Source organism: Nicotiana tabacum, chromosome 18 (genome assembly GCF_000715075.1).
Source record: "Nicotiana tabacum cultivar K326 chromosome 18, ASM71507v2, whole genome shotgun sequence".
Taxonomy (NCBI): Eukaryota; Viridiplantae; Streptophyta; class Magnoliopsida; order Solanales; family Solanaceae; genus Nicotiana; species Nicotiana tabacum.
Window position 1 is genome coordinate 106,734,662 of NC_134097.1, and position 20,245 is coordinate 106,754,906.

Genomic DNA, 20,245 nt, shown 5'->3' on the forward strand with positions numbered 1-20,245 from the left:
TGCGTTTTACTTTAACGGACTAATTTCTGTTAACGTAGTTCGCAGTATAGTACTGCGTTTTACTCATTTATGTAACTTTTTTTTAAGCAGTATAAAAGTGTTTTTTTGTCCAAAAAAACATCAAAAAAGTTTTGGACTCAAAAGAAGGGAATACATTTTCCAAAACTCTTTTTCAACATTCTCTGTCCTATTCACCAACCCCACCAATCCATCCCTACCCACCCCACCGACCCACCCCAACCTCACCCACCACCCACCTTAAATAGAATTCTTATTAAGAGTACTTTCTTTTCATGTTTTAAATTGAATACATTTTTTTTATTTCAACTAAATGAGATATTTTCTTTTATTTCAAAAAATAAATACCATTTCATGATGTGGAAAAAAATATTTTCTTCATTTCAACAAACTAAGTATTTTCTTTTCTTGAAATAGAAAAAGTATTTTTTTTCAACAAAATGAGTATTTTCATTTCATGATGTAGAAAAAAAGGATTGTCTTCCATTTCAACAAAATAAGTACTTTCTTTTCGTGATGTAGAAAAAATATTTTCGTTTATTTCAACAAACTAAGTATTTTCTTTTCTTGACGTAGAAAAAATATTTTCTTTCATTTTAACAAAACAAGTATTTTCTTTTTCATAATGTAGAAAAAGTATTTTTTTTCATTTCAATAAACTGAGTAATTATTTTCATGTTGTAGAAAGAATACTTTCTTTTTCAACAAAATAAAGTATTTTTTTAGTTATCGAGCTCAAATTTTAATGTTGTTCTTGTGTGAAAAAGCAAAGTAGCACATTATTTCTTTTAGGTTTGTATGAATTTTAAAAAAAATAATTAAATTCTTGAAGAAAATAGAGGCCCCGAGGGGAGAGGGGAAGGAGTACAGAAAACATGAGGATTTTAAGAAAGATGGATGGAGAAGAGTAACATAATAAAATATTTTATACTCAAGAAAAATAAGTGATAAAATCACCTATTTTCGAGAAAAATATTTTCCTTTCATAGGTATTTTTGGACCAAAGGTACAAGGTAAATTTAAACCAGCTACAATAAAGGTATTTTTAGCCTTTTTCTACAAAAAGTAACTGCTAAATTTGTTTATGCTTTTGAACTGACTATCCCAGAAACTTGAGGGACTGAAAGTACACTGCCATATTTGGGTTTTAAGCTTGACTTTACTTATACCAATCGCTCCTTTAATCGCATCCCTCTCCTTCGCTGCCGCCACTGCTGCCGTCGCTGCCAATTTGAATTACACGCCGGATTTCGTAGAAGTTTTCCTTGGTCATTTCTTCTGCTGTAAGCTTTTCTTTTCCCCGCTTTCTTCGTTAGTTATATTTTACGTCATATTATTAGTTTCAGAGATTTAGTTTTTTATTTGCTGATACGTGTGGTATCTAAATGTTGTCAAGACTGATAAGTTTCAATTATGTACGTTGATCTATACAAAATTTGCAGAATTTCAGTAGCTAAATTTTGAATGATTTAGTGCAAATTGTTTCTGATATTGTTTTTTGCTGCTATTTTTGATTTATTATCATATGTAAAAGATGGCAAAACCCTGTTTTTCAGATCAACCTTGTTGTATATGTTCAATTGAATTTCTAAATGAATGGATTGGTGTGTTGCTTAGTTGAATTGGATCAAATTCTAATAATTAATGGTGGGACGTTTCACTCTAGGTTTAATATTGTGATCCAATAAGAATCTGGGTAAAAAAGTGAAATGTCGCCCTTAATTCCTACATTAGACATCATTTCCGAAGTTTGATAGTATTCTGATTTATGAGTTGGATGGTTAGGGCTTCAAGAGTGCGTCTCAACTATCTTCGGCGATGACCAACGATATTGCAGTGTTGCCACTAACTAACTGCTCTGATACCATTGTGATACGTTAACATGAGAAAACCTTGGATATTCACAAAGATGGTTAAGCTCGATAGGAAGCTTGAACCATTTGGTCATTCAAGCAAACTAGTCAATATCTTGGGTTGTAATTCTAGAGTGAGGTGATTCAGAAACAATGTGAAAGATGTGAATTTGAAATACCAAAAAGACTATTTACTCGTCCAAAACAAGCAAGGAGCGACTATGAGTCAATTGAAAAAGGTTTGGAGTCTGGATAACATAGATTGACGAAGTGGACAGTTTATAGATAGAATATGAAAGATAAAATCGTTAGGTTGGGAAGTAAACAACCACAACATGGTTTAAAGGATGAACCAACAGCTAAGTTGAAAAAAGTTTGCATAAGGATGAACCACCAGGCACCAACTGAACTGATTAAGCTTTGATAGATCCGCTATTTGAAGGTTTCATAAGACCACCTTCCATAGCTTCTTTTGATAAGTAAGACCTGCTACAATAGCTTTTATGAATCCCAAAGCACACAATGACTCTGATTATTTTTTTTTTGATAAGATAAATAAATACTATTAAGGCAGATACCAAGATGGTACTGCAAAACAATGAGTCTGATTAATTATAGTCAACTACTAGTTTCAAACATCTAACTAACACATACCTTCAAGTTGCTTTGCTCAACGTCACAAGCCAGTTCTTCTTACATTCAGTTAGCAATGATTGTCCACTTCATGGAAGTAAAGTCCATGAGACTTTTTAAAGGAAGGCCTGATGGTCAATCAACGAGAGTTAAGGTTCATTGTACTTATACCCGATAATGGGCTTTTTGTGCTACTTCTCTGAATCAAAACTTATTAAAGGATGCTGCGAAAAGAATGTTGTCTATGACTATGGTGCAATTTTTTTCACATGCTAGTTATGCAATAATCAGATATGGAAATTGTAATGCGAATTGCGATGAATAAAATACGGATTGTTATCTGGTGAATAATAACATTGGGATTCTTATACAAGGATTAAACTATCAAAATATAGAATTAGCTTTACTGTAATACTTGTAAAAGTTTTTGTTTAAAGTTCTTTTAATTTAAAATTTATTTACTCTTACTGAATAATGTTCTCTCTATTTCAAATTAAGTGTCTTTTTAGCACAAAAAATGCTTCAAAATATCTGTCTCTTTAGAATACGAAGTTAGAATTAATTCTTTTTTCAATTTTACCCTTTCTGTTGAAGAGGTCAAATGTGATTAACAGTGCCTCACATTCCAATAGTAGCATTTAATAGTCAACGCACATTTATTACATTTGACTACTACTAGTACTACTTCCTCCGTCCCATTTTAATTTTTGTTAAAGGTTTTAGCAGATCCATTAAAAAAACATGAAGTCCAAGGTGTAAGTTACTAAATTGCCTATATTTATTTCTTATTTTTTCTCGATTTATTACTCCTATTAATACTCAATTGGTTATCTCTTAAATCACATCAACCTTTCTTCATATTGTTACTCACGCAAGTAATGGGCATTCTTCATCAATTCTAACTAACCTTAATGACTCCCAATTTTTTTATGATTGAGAAATCTGTCTTGGGTTGATTTTTTGGGCCAACCGCAACCTATGACGGGGCCACCCCGATACCCGTCTCCACTTAAATACTAAAGTTAATCCGTTTGGAACACCCAAACTGTTGTGCCTTTTCCATGTTCGTTTTAACATTGGCGAATTTGTTGAAGCAGAAATTTTTCTCTACCAAAAATTGTATTTACTTTTCAACTTGAAATTTTATTGGTGCCAAAATTTCATTGTCTCTTCAAAATTTAATTAGAAAACGTTATTCATCTTACACAAGTTTTTTAACATTTCCCACAAAAAATATCATATAAAAGAAGGCTCAACTTCTTTAGATGTTGAACTAACATGGCAACAAGACAAGTTACCAAATTCCATTAATTTAAGTAGATATAAACATGCCTGTTGAATCTGACCTCAATCTTAATACCCATTCGCCATTCCATAGTTGATATATTTATAGTAAATCACTTTTTGTTTGATTTAAATGTTGAGCCAACTACCGAAGATGATACACAAATGAAAATAGGACGGTAAGAATCACAAGAAAAATCAAGCATAAATATTGGTACAACTAAATTTCTATTTGTAACTTGGCGTTGCTCATTTGGTTTAAAATTTAAGATAGAACTTGGCGTTTTGCAACTTATATTTTAGGAGAAAATCTTTTTTTTGTGCTCGCAAAACCTTTCTGTAACTCTTTCATACATATTCTTAAAAAATCTTATCCTCCAAAATTCCTTTACTTCTTAATCCATTTCTTAGCATGTCGTTATATATATAATATGCCTTTTAATATTGTGTATTGTACTCTATTTCTAACAATGCATCCCATTTTAATTTTGCTATAATATTCATGTAATGTTTTTGTATCTATGGGGTCATTTTCTTGTGTGCTTGTCCTTCAAAAAAAATACTGTTTAAGCAAATGAAAATCTAGAAAATAGCAATGTAAATGAAGTATTATCACCACCATCAAAGAAATTAGAAAACTTAAATAATGATGAACTTAGAAAAGTGGTTGTAATGCTACTGAAAAAACGTTGACAGAAAATTGGGAAAGGAGGACGAGAGTGGTGGCACCTCTGTTTTTAGTTTCAATATGGACAGTTGACGCATTTGGAAACAATTAAATATGGTATACCTAATGATGCATTTAACTAAAAGACAAGAAATTGTGGTCGTAAGATAACTAATCTTGACTTTGATCGTTTTGCAGTGGTCCTTTTTCATAAACGGACAAATCTTCACACTCTAGCTTGTTTAGTGTATATGTCGAGATTTGGTTGGGCACTTAAATCATGGAGATATAGGAAAGCAGTCAAACGCTATAAGGCCTCATTTTAAGAAAAGAAACTAAAAAGTTTTCCTTCGCAATTTTGCATATCAATGCTTGAAGGTGGTGGTATACCACATGATCCAATTTTCATTGACATGTATAATATTTTTAAATTGATGAGAATTGGTTTTACATGACAAAACAATATGAGTGTTAGTATTTGCTGTCTAAAGATGATTCATTTTAAAATTGCAAAATCAAAATTTTCATTGAAAAATCACGTTTTTAGTTGCTTTAGCTCGGCCAAGGTTTGATGCACAAGAAAATGAAATGTTGTCTGGAAAAATTAGTTTATTCTTTTTTTCCACATGAGAGCCAACCGAAAGAACTCGTGTCAATGGACCCGCAGGCACAACAGAGACAAAAACATTTACCTCGATAAATATACACGTTGTAAGGCATACTTGATCAAACATGTCATTCCTTCTATTAAAACAAAAATAGCTACGAGGAGACAAACTATCCAATATTCATTCAGTAAGATAATGCAACACACATTAGTCATGATGATGAAGAAATTCGCCAAGTGGCAATACAATATGGGTTGATATTCTTTTTGATATGTCAACCTCCAAATTTTCTGAATTTGAATGTTTTAGACCTTAGGGTTTTTAGAACTGTTCAATCTTTAAAATATAAGGATGTATCTAAAACTATTTATGAGTTTATTAGTGTTGTTGTGAAGGCATATGAATATTTTCCTTTTTTGAACAGCGAAGTCCAATTATATCTTTATAAATTGCAATCATGTATGATAGAAATAATGCAGGCAAAAGGTTCACATAAGTAACATTTTTCACATATAAAGAACATCAGAGAAAGAAATGTCGAGTTTACTCAATTGAGGTGTCATCTTGATTTCGTTGAGTATCAAGTCGACCTTCCTTCTCTAACATTTCTTTCTTCATGGATTACATTGGATTACATTGCTTGAGGGATATGTGGATTACATTGCTTAGTGGGATGGCTTGAAAATGCTAACATTTTACCCCTCCTCTTTTACTTACTGGCCTAACAGGGGAAAAAGCCCTCAGGACTCCTAGTTTGACCAGAATTAAACATATTGCAGCATAATTTAGCCTTTTTCTTGTGTCTCTCATTTTTTCATTTTGCATTGCAAACTATTTTTGTAAGAAGGGAAGAAAGACTATATGGATAAACTAGTTGAATTGATTCTCTTTGAATAAGCTTTTGAAATAGGGACTCTGTTTGCATGATACTGGTTAAAATAGCTAAGTTTCTATACCACCAGTCCGGAATCCTATTTGTTTCAGTTTTCCTCTGCTCTGTTCAATAGCAACAGCTGTATACCAATGACAAGAACGTTTGAAATTGGCTTCTAGCTGCATTGTTCTTATAAATAAGGTGTTAAAGTTTAACCTTATAAAAGCTGCTAGAGGTAAGGAAAATGACTATTTTGTTACTTGTTTTGCTAGCATCTCTTGTTCATATATTACATCAAACATGGGAAGCTGTTAAAGAGTCTGTACTTTTTCTTTTAAAGGGTACTCAATTACCTCTTAAAATCTTTCTGAAGATTTTAGCAAGAAGTATATGAGCTTTTAGCTCTCCTCCTAAGTCTTAACTGGCTTCATTTACTGATGGGATGTCTGTACTCTCTATATTTGAACATGCTCATCTTTTATTATAATTTTGCTAATAAGTAGGAAACAAGAAAAGTGGAGTGAACTTTGATTGGTTAGAATCTTATGAAAATATATACTGATATTAGTACATGATTCAGCATATGGGTTTGTGGACACTTCTCGAGGGTTTCCTACTTATTGCAAACGCTCTTGCTATATTAAATGAAGACCGGTTTCTTACTCCTAGAGGGTGGAGCTTTGAGGAATATTCAGGGGTCAAGAGAAATTCCTTCAAAGGGCAGATTCTTGGACTTATTTATGCGGCACAGTATCTGAGAGTTCTTCTCATACTCCTTAACACCTTATTTATTGTTATAAAGCTGGTCTCAGGATGATGATTGCTGAGGTGAGTGACTACCATTAAAGGTAAGATTAGCGAGTTTTCTGGTGTGTAAACGTGGATAAATATATTTCTTTCCTAAAGTCACATGTTTAGTTAACTGGATAAGTTGGCTTCCAAAATGTTTTGGACTCCTGTGACTAGAGGATCGTGAACTGTCTTTTTTTTGTCTGTATCATTATGTGACAATGTCAATCTTCAGTGGGCAAAAGTGTGCCTGTAAATCGTGTAGGTTCCAATTTTCTGTACCACTTATCATCTCTTGTTCCTTTTTTTTTGGTTTATGGCAGAAGATTAGGGCAGTTCACTGTGCAAAGTTGAACTCTGGTAAAATAGGCCATGTGCATTTGGCAACTTAAATGATTCGGTCTCTGAAGGATGTAAATTTTTTGGTTCGATTTGTTGGTTTAAACCAAGGAGTAGGTTCTGAAGTGCTACTTCAGTACAGTTAAACCGTGCCTTGCCCTGCTAACATGTAGCTCTGTCCAATGTTTGAATAGATATGCTGGTTTTAATGGCCTAAAACACGACATTTTGCAAATGATGTGATTTTAGATATAAAAGAAAATAGATCAGGAAAACATTGGCCATATCAAGAAAAAGGAAAAAATAATGAGAAACTCTGATTATGTAAGTTTGACCATCATCATCAAAGTATGAAAAAAATGATATGGTTCATACCAACAGCCATCCTTGTTCCTTGATTCATCATGAGATGCCCTATGATAGTTGATTCATGCTTTCCATAATGATGATTGGAGATACTTAGAAGTTTGTAGATGGAGAGATGCTCCAAAGACATCACACAGCTGTTTTGTTAGAGAGGTGGCAATCCTGATTCAAATGGTGTTCTGTCAATTACTTTTTGATTAGAAAGTTAGTTCATTTGGTCGATATGACAAGTATTGTAAAAGTAGGTCCTTACATATTAGATGATGCCTAACAAATGAAATACCTTCGATGATTTTATTAACAAGTGTATCTCATCCGAGTCTGATCTTTCTTGAGTTTCAACCAGAGCATGTCGATACAGAGGAGCTTTCTTTTTACTATGTCATAGCATTGTCTGAATGTACGTACTACATTGTTGATGAACATATTGTTTCTTTAATTTGTTTATCAGACTTTTTTACTTGAAGTAACATTCGTCCAAACATTGAATGCGGTGAAGATTATTGAAAGAAGTGCAATATGTTTTTTTTGAAGTTTTTTAAACTGGATTATGCAAGCATAACATTGAAGCAGAGAACTTTTGAATACATTAAACTTCATACACAAATGTAGGATACCACCCAAGGTGGCCAACATACGGTCACCTCTACAACTTCGAAAAAAGAGAAGTTGGAAGAAGGAGAATTCCCAGGTCCCGAACTCGGATTTTATGTGGTTATTTTATTAAGGAAAAAGGTCAAATTAGCCCCTCTATTATCCACACATTGAGCAAATTTATCATCCGTTAAACTTTAGCCCTACCTTACCCCGTCATTAGGAAAATGTCTCATTTTTGCACTTGACCTCTAAGGAGCTCTAACCTAAGGGTAATTTTAAACCTTAGTCAAAAGTTAAAGGGTAACTATGGATCTTTTTTCTCGGCATGTCGGAGTCCACTCATTTCACGTTGGAGCTTTGTTATAGTATGGACAAATAAAAGATTATTTACTAACGACAAGGTATGAATGGACCAAAAGTTTAATGGATGGCCAAATTGAACAATTTTGAATAGTATGGAGGAAAAATTGGACCTTTTCTCCCCTTTTTTGGATTAGTACCTCCAAAAATTAGTACAAGAGAGACCAAACCTTACCCTAGCAATCCTAGAGTGGGAAAACCAAACTTTTCCCTTATATCATGAATATAATAAAAGCTAGCAAAATAGCATGTTATAGTTTATATACATCTGTAGGAAGATGTTAAAACTGTCAAAAACTGAACTACTGCAATGACTCAAAAACTGCGCGAACAGTAAAACTAGACATAAGCTATGATTATAGAATACCATGTATTACAGTCAAACCTCTCTATAACAGTTTCGTTTGTTCAGAATATTTTTGAATGTTTAGCGAAGTGCTGTTATAGAAAACATATATTATTAGGGGCGTCTGAAGGGCCAATCAAATAAAGCATTTGCTTTAGGCCCCAAGCTCATGAGGCCCCCAAAATTTTTATGTAGTAATTAATTTTATAGCTAAATTTCGCATTTTATTTCATTCTTTTGAAAGTTTTAAAGTATTGAAGGAAACAAAAAAAGCTGATTCATCTTGGTATTAATTACTCCCTTCATCCCAATATACGTGACAGTGTTCGAATTTTGAGAGTTAAATGAATTATACTTTGATCGTATTTATTTATATGTCTTTTAAATATTTTAAATAATTAATTTTTGTGACTTATAGTACTTTTATATAGTTTTCAAGTATGTAAGTTTTATTTTAAAAAATTTAAAGATTCTATATCTAAATGCACAGTCAAAATTAAGAAGTCTGAATCTCGACAACAAAAAGTGTCACATAAATCGAGACACGAGGAATATTAAGTTATAACTTCTAGAATAAGATTCTATTGTTATAAAATTTTATTATCTTTCAACATGGTATCTTCTATATAGTATATTAATTTTTTGTTATACACTAGCTAGAATTTATAGAGTATCAGCTAGAAAATATGAATTGATCAAAACTCAAAAAAGCAAATAAGATAAACTGAAACTTTGATATAATCTCATAAAGGTGCTCCTTTACTGATTTTTTAACAAATAATAAAAACTAAATTAATAATATGAGGGAGTATTTTTTAGAAAAAAATGATTATTAGAAAGAATTTGATTATAAAATATTAATTAATAACTTTGAATCCCAAAAAATAAGAAAAACAAAAGTTTAAGGTCTCATAAATAATTTTGGCTTTAGGCCACTATTGTAATTGAGCCGCCCCTTTATATTATAACATAACATAAAAATTGATTCTGGAAAAGCTTGACTTATATAGTGAAGTGTTGTTATATATGATGTTGTTATAGAGATGTCAAAGTACAACTTATCATTACAATGGTCGTGAATAATATAAAGAATTAAAGATCCATCATATCTTCAACCTGCAGTGCTGGTCTTAATGAAGGCATACACTGCTTAATTATCCAAGTTGACAAGTCGTTTTCCCCTTTAAGTGCAAATCATCAACGGCGTTTTAAAAGGCGTTTTCGGGGCGAGTCTCGAGGCGAGCTCGGGTAAGGTGCACCAAAAACGCTTCGAGGCGATGGTGTTGGGCGAAAGTCTCAAGAAGCGTACGCCTAGCTGTAGATAATAAATTGCGTCGAGAAAATATGATCAAGACCGAAAAATATTGCAACGATCATAGTATTTTATTTCGAATATTTGAGTGTTACAATCTCTATGATTCCTCTGATTCTATTTTTCTAGTATAAATTCAAGGGCTTTCGAGCTTGATCTTGAATTTGAATTTGATTTAACTGTCGCGAACACTTTGATTGTTGCCACGAATCGTATCATGAACAAGTAGCCTTGATCTTGAGCGCCTTGTATTTGATTTGACTTCATTCTTGATCTTGAATACTTGAATTGTTCTTCGTTCTTGAGCTTGAATATTTGATTTGTTCTTCATTCTTGAGCTTGAACTTGATTTCTTGAACTTGAACTTGGTTGCTTGAAGTCTGAAACTTGTAGAGAAATTTGCGGCGTTTGATCCACGAGCTCTCTCTTGCTTCTTGTTATAACTTCTGGTCCCTTTTCTGGGTTATGAAGACCCCTATTTATAGTTGTGGAAGGGAGGAGTTGTTATAAGAACAAACTCTTTCCGACCAATCAAATTGAAGTGTGACATGACCACATTTGATTGGCCAGAACATGTCACTTGCACACGTGACGCGATTTCGTTGGCCTTTTAGTGTGACTTGGCATGCCTTGTCATTTTGACACGTGGCATGATCCTATTGGCTCTTCCGTTTGACTTGACGCGCCATGTCATTTGACACGTGGCACCAAACTGGGCCTCTAGGAAGATGACATCTTGGGCTTAATGAAGTGTGCTCATCACTTTAGCCTAACTAAATGGGCTAGCCCAGTGGATTAAGACTTACTTATTTAATCCATATATATTGAACTTATACAATTAATTCAATTATATTAGCCCATAATATTTGTTTGGACTAATATATCTTGAATTTAAAATATAGTCCAAATTATGTCACGCACTTAATTCCGATAAATTTTAAATGCCTACAAATATCCCCTACTTCAAGACTTGCCGATCGTAGACATGTCCAACTTAAGACAAGGATTGAAGTATTATGGAAACATCAACTGGGATGATTTTGGAGCCCCAATTTACTAGTCTAGGCAATTTTTGTAACGAAAATCTTGTCGGTTGCTTGAAATTTGCTTATAATAGAGATTCATCTTTTAAGATGACAATAGAAAGCCACATAAGCTTGAAACTTTTGGCATTTGAACTTCAACTTTGCCAGTGATTTCAACTTTTTTTTTTTTTTTTTTTTTTGGCATTTGGAATTCTTACTTATTAATCCTTTGGAGTTGGAGTCACACGTAAGCTCTATCTTTAATGAACATGCACAGATACTCCTTTATCACATAGTTTAATGACGAACATTTTGTATTTCCACTCTAAACCAAATTGCTTTGGTCGACTTCTATTCAAACACGGAAGGATCAAACTACCGAGTCCATATCGGAAAGAGCCGCCTCCTTTAACATGATCCCACAACGGACATGAATTATTATTGCCTCCTCTCCTAAATCTATATAAACCTTGTGCTTGTATTTGTTGAGCATTAATTCACCGTATTTGCAAGTCATTTGAGTTTATTTTTTGTACTCATAGGCATTAACACGAAGGTAATTTTTTTTTTGTGCTTTCTTCTTTATTTTACTCTGTTGTCTCTTTTTTCTTTTTTCTTTTTTAGAAGTAATTTCGTCAAATTACGAAGTACTTTAAAAGTTCGAGACGAAGGTCTTTAAAAGTTTGTGATGAAGATCTTTAAAATTTGCGGGGAAGACTCACAAAAGTTCGCGCGAAGATCCTTAAAAGCTCGTGGTCAAGACCTTTAAAAGTTCGCGGTGGATACCTTTTAAAGTTCGTGCAAAGATCCTTAAAAACTCGTGGTCAAGATCTTTAAAAGTTCACAGTGAAGACCTTTAAAAGCTCACAATGAAGACCTGTAAAAGTTCGCGACGAATACCTTTAAAATTTGTGGCGGAGATCCTTAAAAGCTCTCACAGAGATCCTTAAAAGCTCGCGGTCATGAGCTTTGAAAGTTCACAATGAAGACCTTTAAAAGTTCGCAGTGAAGACTTTTAAAAGTACGCGATGAAACCTTTTAAAAATTCGTGGCGAAGACCCTTAAAAGCTCGCACAGAGAACCTTAAAAGCTCGCGGTCATGATCTTAAAAGTTCGCGGCGAATACCTTTAAAATTTGCGGGGAAGACCCATAAAAGTTTATGCGAGGATCCTTAACAGCTCGTGGTCAAGATCTTTAAAAGTTCACGGCAAAGACCTTTAAAAGTTCACGGTGAAGACCTTTAAAAACACGCGGTGAATACCTTTAAAAGTTCGTGGCGAAGACTCTTAGAAGCTCGCGACGAAGACGTTTAAAGATTCGTGGCAAAGACCCTTAAAAGCTCATGGTAGAAATCCTTAAAAGTCGGCAATAGGGACCCTTTAAAGTTTTCCACGAGCACCTTTAAAAGTTCAAGACGAGCACCTTCAAAAGTTCGAAACATACGCCTTTTAAAAGTTCGGAACGAAAACCTTTAAAAATCCGAATGCCTTTAAAAGTTCGAGACGAACACCTTTTAAAAGTTCGCAACGAAAACATTTAAAAATCTTAATGCCTTTAAAAGTTCGAGACGAACACCTTTAAAAGTTCGCAACGAAAACCTTTAAAAATTCGAAGATCTTTAAAAGTTCGAGACAAACATCTTTAAAAGTTAAAGGTTCGCAACGAAAACCTTTAAAAATCTGAATGCCATTAAAAGTTCAAGACGAACACCTTTAAAAGTTCGCAACGAAAACCTTTAAAAATCCGAATGCCTTTAAAAGTTCGAGACGAACACCTTTAAAAGTTCGCAATGAAAACCTTTAAAAATCCGAATGCCATTAAAAGTTCGAGACGAACACCTTTAATAGTCCGCAACGAAAACCTTTAAAAATCTGAATGCCTTTAAAAGCTCGAGACGAACACCTTTAAAAGTTCGCAATGAAAACCTTTAAAACTTCAAATGCCTTTAAAGGTTCGAGACAAACACCTTTAAAAGTTTGCAACGAAAACCTTTAGAAAAAGTCCGACACGGACATCCCCCCTTTTTTTACGCCTGAGGCAAAAAAAAATTTCTCACTTATCCATGCTCTCTTTCAAGATTGCAATTGTTACTCTTTCCCTTTTTTTAGGACAATAAGTGGATATGAATACCAACAAACTTGAAGGTTATATGAACATGAAGCCATAGTGAATCCCCAGACTTAGATGCAAATATTGTCATCATTTCAGTGAAGACACTATTTTACCATAGTAGCTTGCCCCCTTTAGATCAAATGGGATCCAAGTTCAACAAGAGGATGGCATTTCAGCTTGATCTTACATTCCTTCGTACTTCCTTCGAACAACAATTGGGGCAATATGTATCTTTTGAGCTTATGCGGCTGAACTTAGAATGAAATTCTAAGCTGCCTATGTACCTCGGTGAAGAGGATCAAGTCATATCGTAGTTCAGACTGGTGACTTTTTTTTATTTTTTTTATGTACTAACTTTTTCCTTGGCCGCCTCTTTCGAAGTTTTCAACCTACTGAGGTTAACTTTTGATTCAACTCTAATAGTGTTCCAGCTAGTTTTGCACCACTTAGACCTGACTCAGATATCAACTCTAGTGCATATTTTCTTTGACACATAAAGATCCCTTTCTTGGACCTTGCAAACTCAATCCCTAAGAAGAACTTCAGCTCCCTTAAATCCTTCATTTTGAATCTTTTCTTGAGGTTTAATCTAGTATCACGTAGTAACTGTTGGTTATTCCAGTGATCAAAATATCATTAACATATACCAATATAACAACTATATCATCCCCAACCTTCTTTGTAAATAGTGAGTAATCATAATGATCATGTTTAAAGATGCGGAGTAGAGCCTCTATCAGCTTCATATTCCACTATCTAGGTGCTTGCTTAAGCCCATAAAGAGACTTGTGTAGTTTGCAAACCTTCTTGTGAGTCTCCCCCTGTCTAGCAAACTCCTCAGGTAAATGCATGTAGACTTCTTCAGTGATATCTCCATTGAGGAAAGCATTATGGACATCCATTTGAAGAATCAACCACTGTCTTGAGGCTACTAAGGCAATAACAGACCTACCAGTGACTATCTTGGCCACAAGAGAGAAATTTTCTCCATATTTTTGGCTGTAACTCTTAGCCACTAACCTGACTTTAAACCTATCTACGTCCTTATATCTTGGTACTTAATCTTATAAACCCATCTGTAACCAATAAGAGTCTTCCTAGGTGGAAGATCTACAACACTCCAATTGTGATTATCCTCTAAGGCTTCAATCTCCAACTTCATGGTTGCCGCCCACCTAGGATCAATTGTAGCTTCTTTGAAGGAAGTTGGTTTTGAAAGGGCTGAATATGTTGAAAGAGCTATTATGTGTAGATGAACCTTTGGAGGCAGTAACATAGTCTTGCAGCCACAAAGGTGTCTTGCTTGGTCTAGATGATATTCTATGTTCTACAAGAGGCTCATCAACTTGTTGAGGAAGCATAGGTATATCATGACCAACATTAGCAAGTTGATCAACAACAACAGGAGTAGTGGAAACAACTTCTTCTGAGTCTGCTGCAGGTTAGGAACTTCTTGAAATGAATCTACAGGAAACCGATTTGGACTAGTGTTAATAAAGGTGTAACAATCCGATCGGTCGTTTTGAGCTCTAGTGTGTTGTTCAGCGGTTTGAGGCCATGAGCAATTTCACTTCAGGTATTATGACTCGTACGCGTGGTCAGAATTGAAATTCGGGAAGTTTGGAGTTGATTTGGAAAGAGAATTCTCTTTTTGGAAGCTTTAAGTTGGAAGAAATGACTAAGTTTGGATTTTGAGTAAACGACCTCGAAATCAGGATTTGAAGGTTCCAGCAGGTTTGTATGATGATTTCGGACTTGAGTGTATGTTCAGATCGGGCTTTGGATGACCCGGGAGCGTTTCTGCGTCTATTGTGGAAGTGGGCATTTTGGAGGAAATTCATAAATTTAGGTTGAAGTTCATCTCAATGTTATCGATCTTCGTTTGGGATTTCGAGTGTAGGAATAGCTCCGTATCATGATTCTAGAATTGGGAGCGCGTTCGGAAATGGATTCGGAGATCCGTAGGTCATTTTGGAGTCATTTGGCTAAAGTTAGAAATTTGAAGGTTTGAGAAGTTTGACCGGAAGTGGACTTTTGATATTAGAGTCGGAATCTGATTCTGGAGGTTGGAGTAAGTCCATAATGTCGAGTGTGACTTATGTGCAAAATTTGAGGTCAATCGAACGTGATTTGATATGTTTCGGCATCGAATGTAGAAGTTTGAAGTTCAAAAGTTTATTAAGCTTGAATTGGAGTACGATTCATGGTTTTAGCGTTATTTGATGTGATTTGAAGACTCGAGTAAGTTTGTAATGTGTTTTGGGATATGTTGGTATAATTGGTTGAGGTCCTAAGGGCCTCAAGTCGAATTCGGATGGTAAACGGATCGAGTTTGGACTTGGAAGAAAGGTTGGAGCAGCTGCTTTCTGGTGTAACTGCACCTGCGAGGTCAGGGCCGGAGGTGCGGAGCTGTAGAAGTGGCTATGAGGGTCATAGAAGCAGCTTTCGCATAAGCGGGACCGCACCTGCGCACGTGGGATTGCAGAAGCAAAGGCGCAAAAACGCCATTAAGGGTAGCAGATGCGGGGTTTAGTGGCCTGATGGAGGACCGTAGAAGCGGTATTCTTGGATGCACCTGCGAAACCGCAGAAGCGGTCAAGTGACCGCATGCGCGAGGATCATTGGGTAGTGAGGTTTTCTTTAAAATGGGGATTTGGCTCATTTTCTTCCATTCTCTCTTATTTGGACGATTTTGGAGAGCTTCAAGTGGGGGTCTTTCATAATATATGTCAAGGTAAGTTAATCCCACCTCTTGTAAGTTAAATACATGGTTTTATTATGGATTCAACCATGAAAATTGGTAGAAATTGTGGGATTCAGAAGAAAACCTAGAAATTGGCTTTTTTTGGATTTTAACCGCGAATTTGAGTATGGAATTGGAAATAAATTATATATTTGAGTTCGTGGGGTTATGGGTAAAGTTTATCTTAAAAAATTTTCGGAATCCGGGCATGTGGTCCTGAGGGTGATTTTTATCGACTTTCCGAACGGAGTTGGAAATTGTTGTAAATTGAACTGTTATGAGTATTAGAGTATATTTTTATTGGTTTGTGCATTGTTTGGCTATTTTGGAGTGTTGGGCATCGGTTTGAGGCGTTAGAGTGGCATTGAAGCCGGTTATGGAACTTCAGAGCGAGGTAAGTCTCCTTTCTAACCTTGTAAGAGGGAATTAACCCCATAGGTGAACTAAATTATTATGTGCTTCTATTTGTCAGGGCTACGTACGCACGAGGTGACGAGAGACCGTACGTAGCTACTAGTTATGCCTATGTCCGCATAGTTTTAGGCTTACATTATGCCTTGTTGATATTGTTGTTGATTGTGTTTATTGTTTGCCTTGAGAAGAAGCGAGATTGAGTTAGCTTATTAAATGTTTTGAAAGGAGTTGAAATTGAGGAAATATTGGGAAGTTAAAAGGTTTCATTTGAACTTCGTATTTTGAAATGAATTGAAAAATACTATAATAACTTAAGAAATCTATGTATAACCGTGTCGCATGTATGATTCGCAAGCGGGGTAAATAGATGCATCTATGGTTCGTGTTGTTCGACCCTCGGCAGTGCACAATTTACATTTATGTTGGATCGGGCCGAACGTCCTTGGTGGTATTTGCGTGTGATAATAGAACTGGATGTCCCCTTTTTTGTAATTGATATAAGTTCATGGTTTGTGTGATCACATGTTTTAAAGAGAGAAAGTGATTTAAGCTCTTAATTATGAGGAAGATTTGTTCAGTTATTTCTTGTTCTGAGTCGTATATCATGCCTAATTATAATTTCCTATTATTTTATTATTTAACCACTAGTAAGTGTCGGAGTCGACATCTCATCACTACTTCTTCGAGATTAGACAGGATACGTACTGAGTACGCATTATTTTCATACTCATACTACACTTGCTGTACATTTTGTTGTACAGGCATATGTATGTTTAGTGGCCTCGTGGGCGCAACAGACTGGGAGATACGGGGACTTAGGTGAGCTACATCTTATGAGACAATCTTCAGTTAGCAGAGTCTCCTTTAATGTACTTGTATTTTCTTTTCTATCCAAATTTGTGTTCCAGACGATTATTGTATTGTATTTTAAATCCTAATAATTTCTCGTGCACTTGTGACACCGAGTTCTGGGATGATTATGGAATATTCAATATTAAAATTGGAAAACATTTTTATTATCCTGTAAAGCTCATCTGTTACTAGTTAAATTGAAGGGAATTTATGATTTCAAAAATATTAAAATGAGGATTTAATTAACTATTTAATGTTAGCTTGCTTGATAGTGGTGTCCGGCGCCTCACGACCTTTAATAGATTTTGGGGCGTGACAACATGGTATTAGAGCACTAGGTTTTCTTAGGTCTCACGAGTCATGTGCAAGTCTAGTAGAGTCTTGAGGATCGGTACAAAGACATCTGTACTTATCTTCGAGAGGCTTCAGGGTTATAAGAGCACTTCCCTTCTTGATTCCTCATCGTACAGTTTGATTTCTCTGAGGCTTATACCTTTATTTCTTTCCTATTCAATCTTATGCGACATGAAGCGCTTGCTATCGATTGGGAACCGAGGAATTGTAATAGTACTATAGATGTGGTGCGGGACGTTTCTCCCTGCATATTTGTTTGGGCTATTGTCGTCGCCTTACGGGAGGATATTCTATCATTTCAGCTTAGTAGCTGTATTTCTGAGAGCTTTGAGGCTGTGTACAAGTCCATGTTTTCAAGATATATTAGTATTTTTGCATATTTTAAATATTTATTTGAGTAACTTTAATTTTTCTTGAAATCTAGTTTATTTTTTTTTACTTTAATTGTAATTTTAATAGTATATTTTGCTTCAATTAAGTAGTTTTTTTTATATATTATATTTTACTTGGATTAATTATTCTTGTAGTTTGTGTTTTATTTAAAAGAAGGGAAATGCATTTTTTTGGACTAATTGATATCATGTCTTGTGAATGCCCATAAGAACAGCCCAAAACCACTCAATTTGGCCCAATTTTGGATGTACCAACAACAGTCCAATTCCATTGGCCCGATCCGGTTTCAACCCATTAACCAGCCCATGGTCATTTTTTCATCCTAGCCATCTATATTGTCTAATCCAATGGTTCCCATTCCCCCTAATCATAATACACATATTGAACTAACCTAGAGGAGCTAGCCTTGAGCATCAGCCGCAGAGACCTAACGCCTAAAACTTGGGAGCCGTGAAAACCAAAAAAACCTAGACCCTTAGGAGCTGACAGCCGCTGAACATAGGATAGACCCCATGCCCCCCTATCGATCTTCTACTTCTTGAGAGGAGAAGAGTCAACTTCCATGGCTGCTCCTTAACCAAAAACCAACGACCCTTTCTTCTTCTTCTTCTTCTTCTTCTTCTTCTTCTTCGTCAACTAGGAACCGAAACCCTAGAATCTCCAACCACAACAACCAACGACCTCCTCAAACGACCATACCTCCCTTCTCTAACCATCACTGGTGGCAAGCAGCACCCAAAAACAACCAGGTCTGGACGGGAACAGGCCGGTGATGCCTCTGTCGAACGTCGAGATCCGACGACTGTAACATCACCACAAAGTTACGTCATTTTCAAGCACCAAAATAGTGCCAGATTCTCCTCCAACCTCCGTTGCAACCAGCTATAAAACCAGCTCCAAGTACACGAAAACAGTAGCTCAAACCAATCATTTTCAAGCAACAAAATAGCTCTATCCGTTTTTTAAACTTTGGTCATTTATAGTTATTGTTATTTATCAACAGATGAAAACACTGTCAATTGATGCTCTTTCAAAAGATTTCGTAGATGTGATGGGGTACTTGAGATTGAAATGAACTCCAATTTCAAAACGTGAGAACTGAGAAGGATGAAAGACTATTTCGGTTGCTCGATTCCAGTGTGAATAGTGATTAAAGTGTGGGTTTGAATCCGTGTTTGGTTGAGTTTTCGGTGCTAATTCGGGTTCCGTCTGCGGTTCGTCACATTTTTGAGTGCTAAACATTGAAACAACCAATTTTCCGGCTATATTGAGGTCCAATTCTATCATCCTCTATCCGTTTTATTCAAGCTTAATGTTAAATGTTCGTTCAGCGGTATGATCCCGTTGTTTGTGTAGTTGTTTTTCATAGTTTTGAATTTGCTCATTTAGTTATCTGCTCTTATGTTTGCTCAAATTGATTATAGTTGAACATGATTTTGTCACAATATAGAGATTGGTTGCTATTCGTCAACTGAGCTACGTCAAATTAGATTAAAGGGGCTCAGGTGCTAAAGTTTATGAAATCGAGCTCTTAATTGTGTATTGCTATGTTACTTACCTATATTCGCTAGCAGCATGTTTTAGGCCGTTAATATTCATAATTAGTGTAGAAAACACTTTGAACGCTCGTAGCTTGCTTTAGGCGTGCTTTTAATCTATCGTCGTGATTGTGGACACGTTCGCGTGACATAATTACTATTCTAAAAAAAAATCGGAGTATGAGTTTGTGTAACTTCGACCAAACTTTATTAATAATAACAAAGCGTTATTAATTGTGGACACGTTCGCGTGACATAATTTTTGACGCGCCCAACAATAGGTACACGTACACGTGACCTGTTTTAAGATAATTTCTTAATTAAAAGAGGCCAAAGCACATAGGTTCTAAAATAAGTAAGTAAGCAATTTAGTAAAGCCAAGTATGATCAAAGCAACCATGCTAAAACCACAGAACCGGGGAATGCCTAACACCTTCTTCTGGGTTAACAGAATTCCTTACCCGGATTTTTGTGTTTGCAGACCCTAAATAAGAGTCAACTTCCTCGATTTGGGATTTTAAACAGGTTATTTGGGGCACCATAAACTATCCCAAGTAGCGACTCTAAATTTAATATAAATAATCCCTTTTTAATTGTCACTTAAATTGGAAAAAAACTCCCTTATACCCTTCCCGGGGTAGAAAAAAGAAGGTGTGACAGCTCTAGCGACTCTGCTTGGGACAAGAATCCAGAACTTCTGGTTCAGGGTTCAAAAATTCGAGCTTATTTTGTGATCTTCATTTGGCTTTATTTAGTGTACATATTAT

General features: G+C 35.3%; 1 long non-coding RNA gene across 1 annotated transcript; it reads left to right on the forward strand.

The window, feature by feature from the left end:
* The first annotated feature begins 1,104 nt into the window (after positions 1-1,104).
* Positions 1,105-6,996, forward strand: LOC107791010 (uncharacterized). The gene is made up of 2 exons (XR_012702229.1): positions 1,105-1,301; positions 6,518-6,996. It is a non-coding gene; the product is annotated as an uncharacterized LOC107791010 (long non-coding RNA).
* The last annotated feature ends 13,249 nt before the right edge of the window (positions 6,997-20,245 follow it).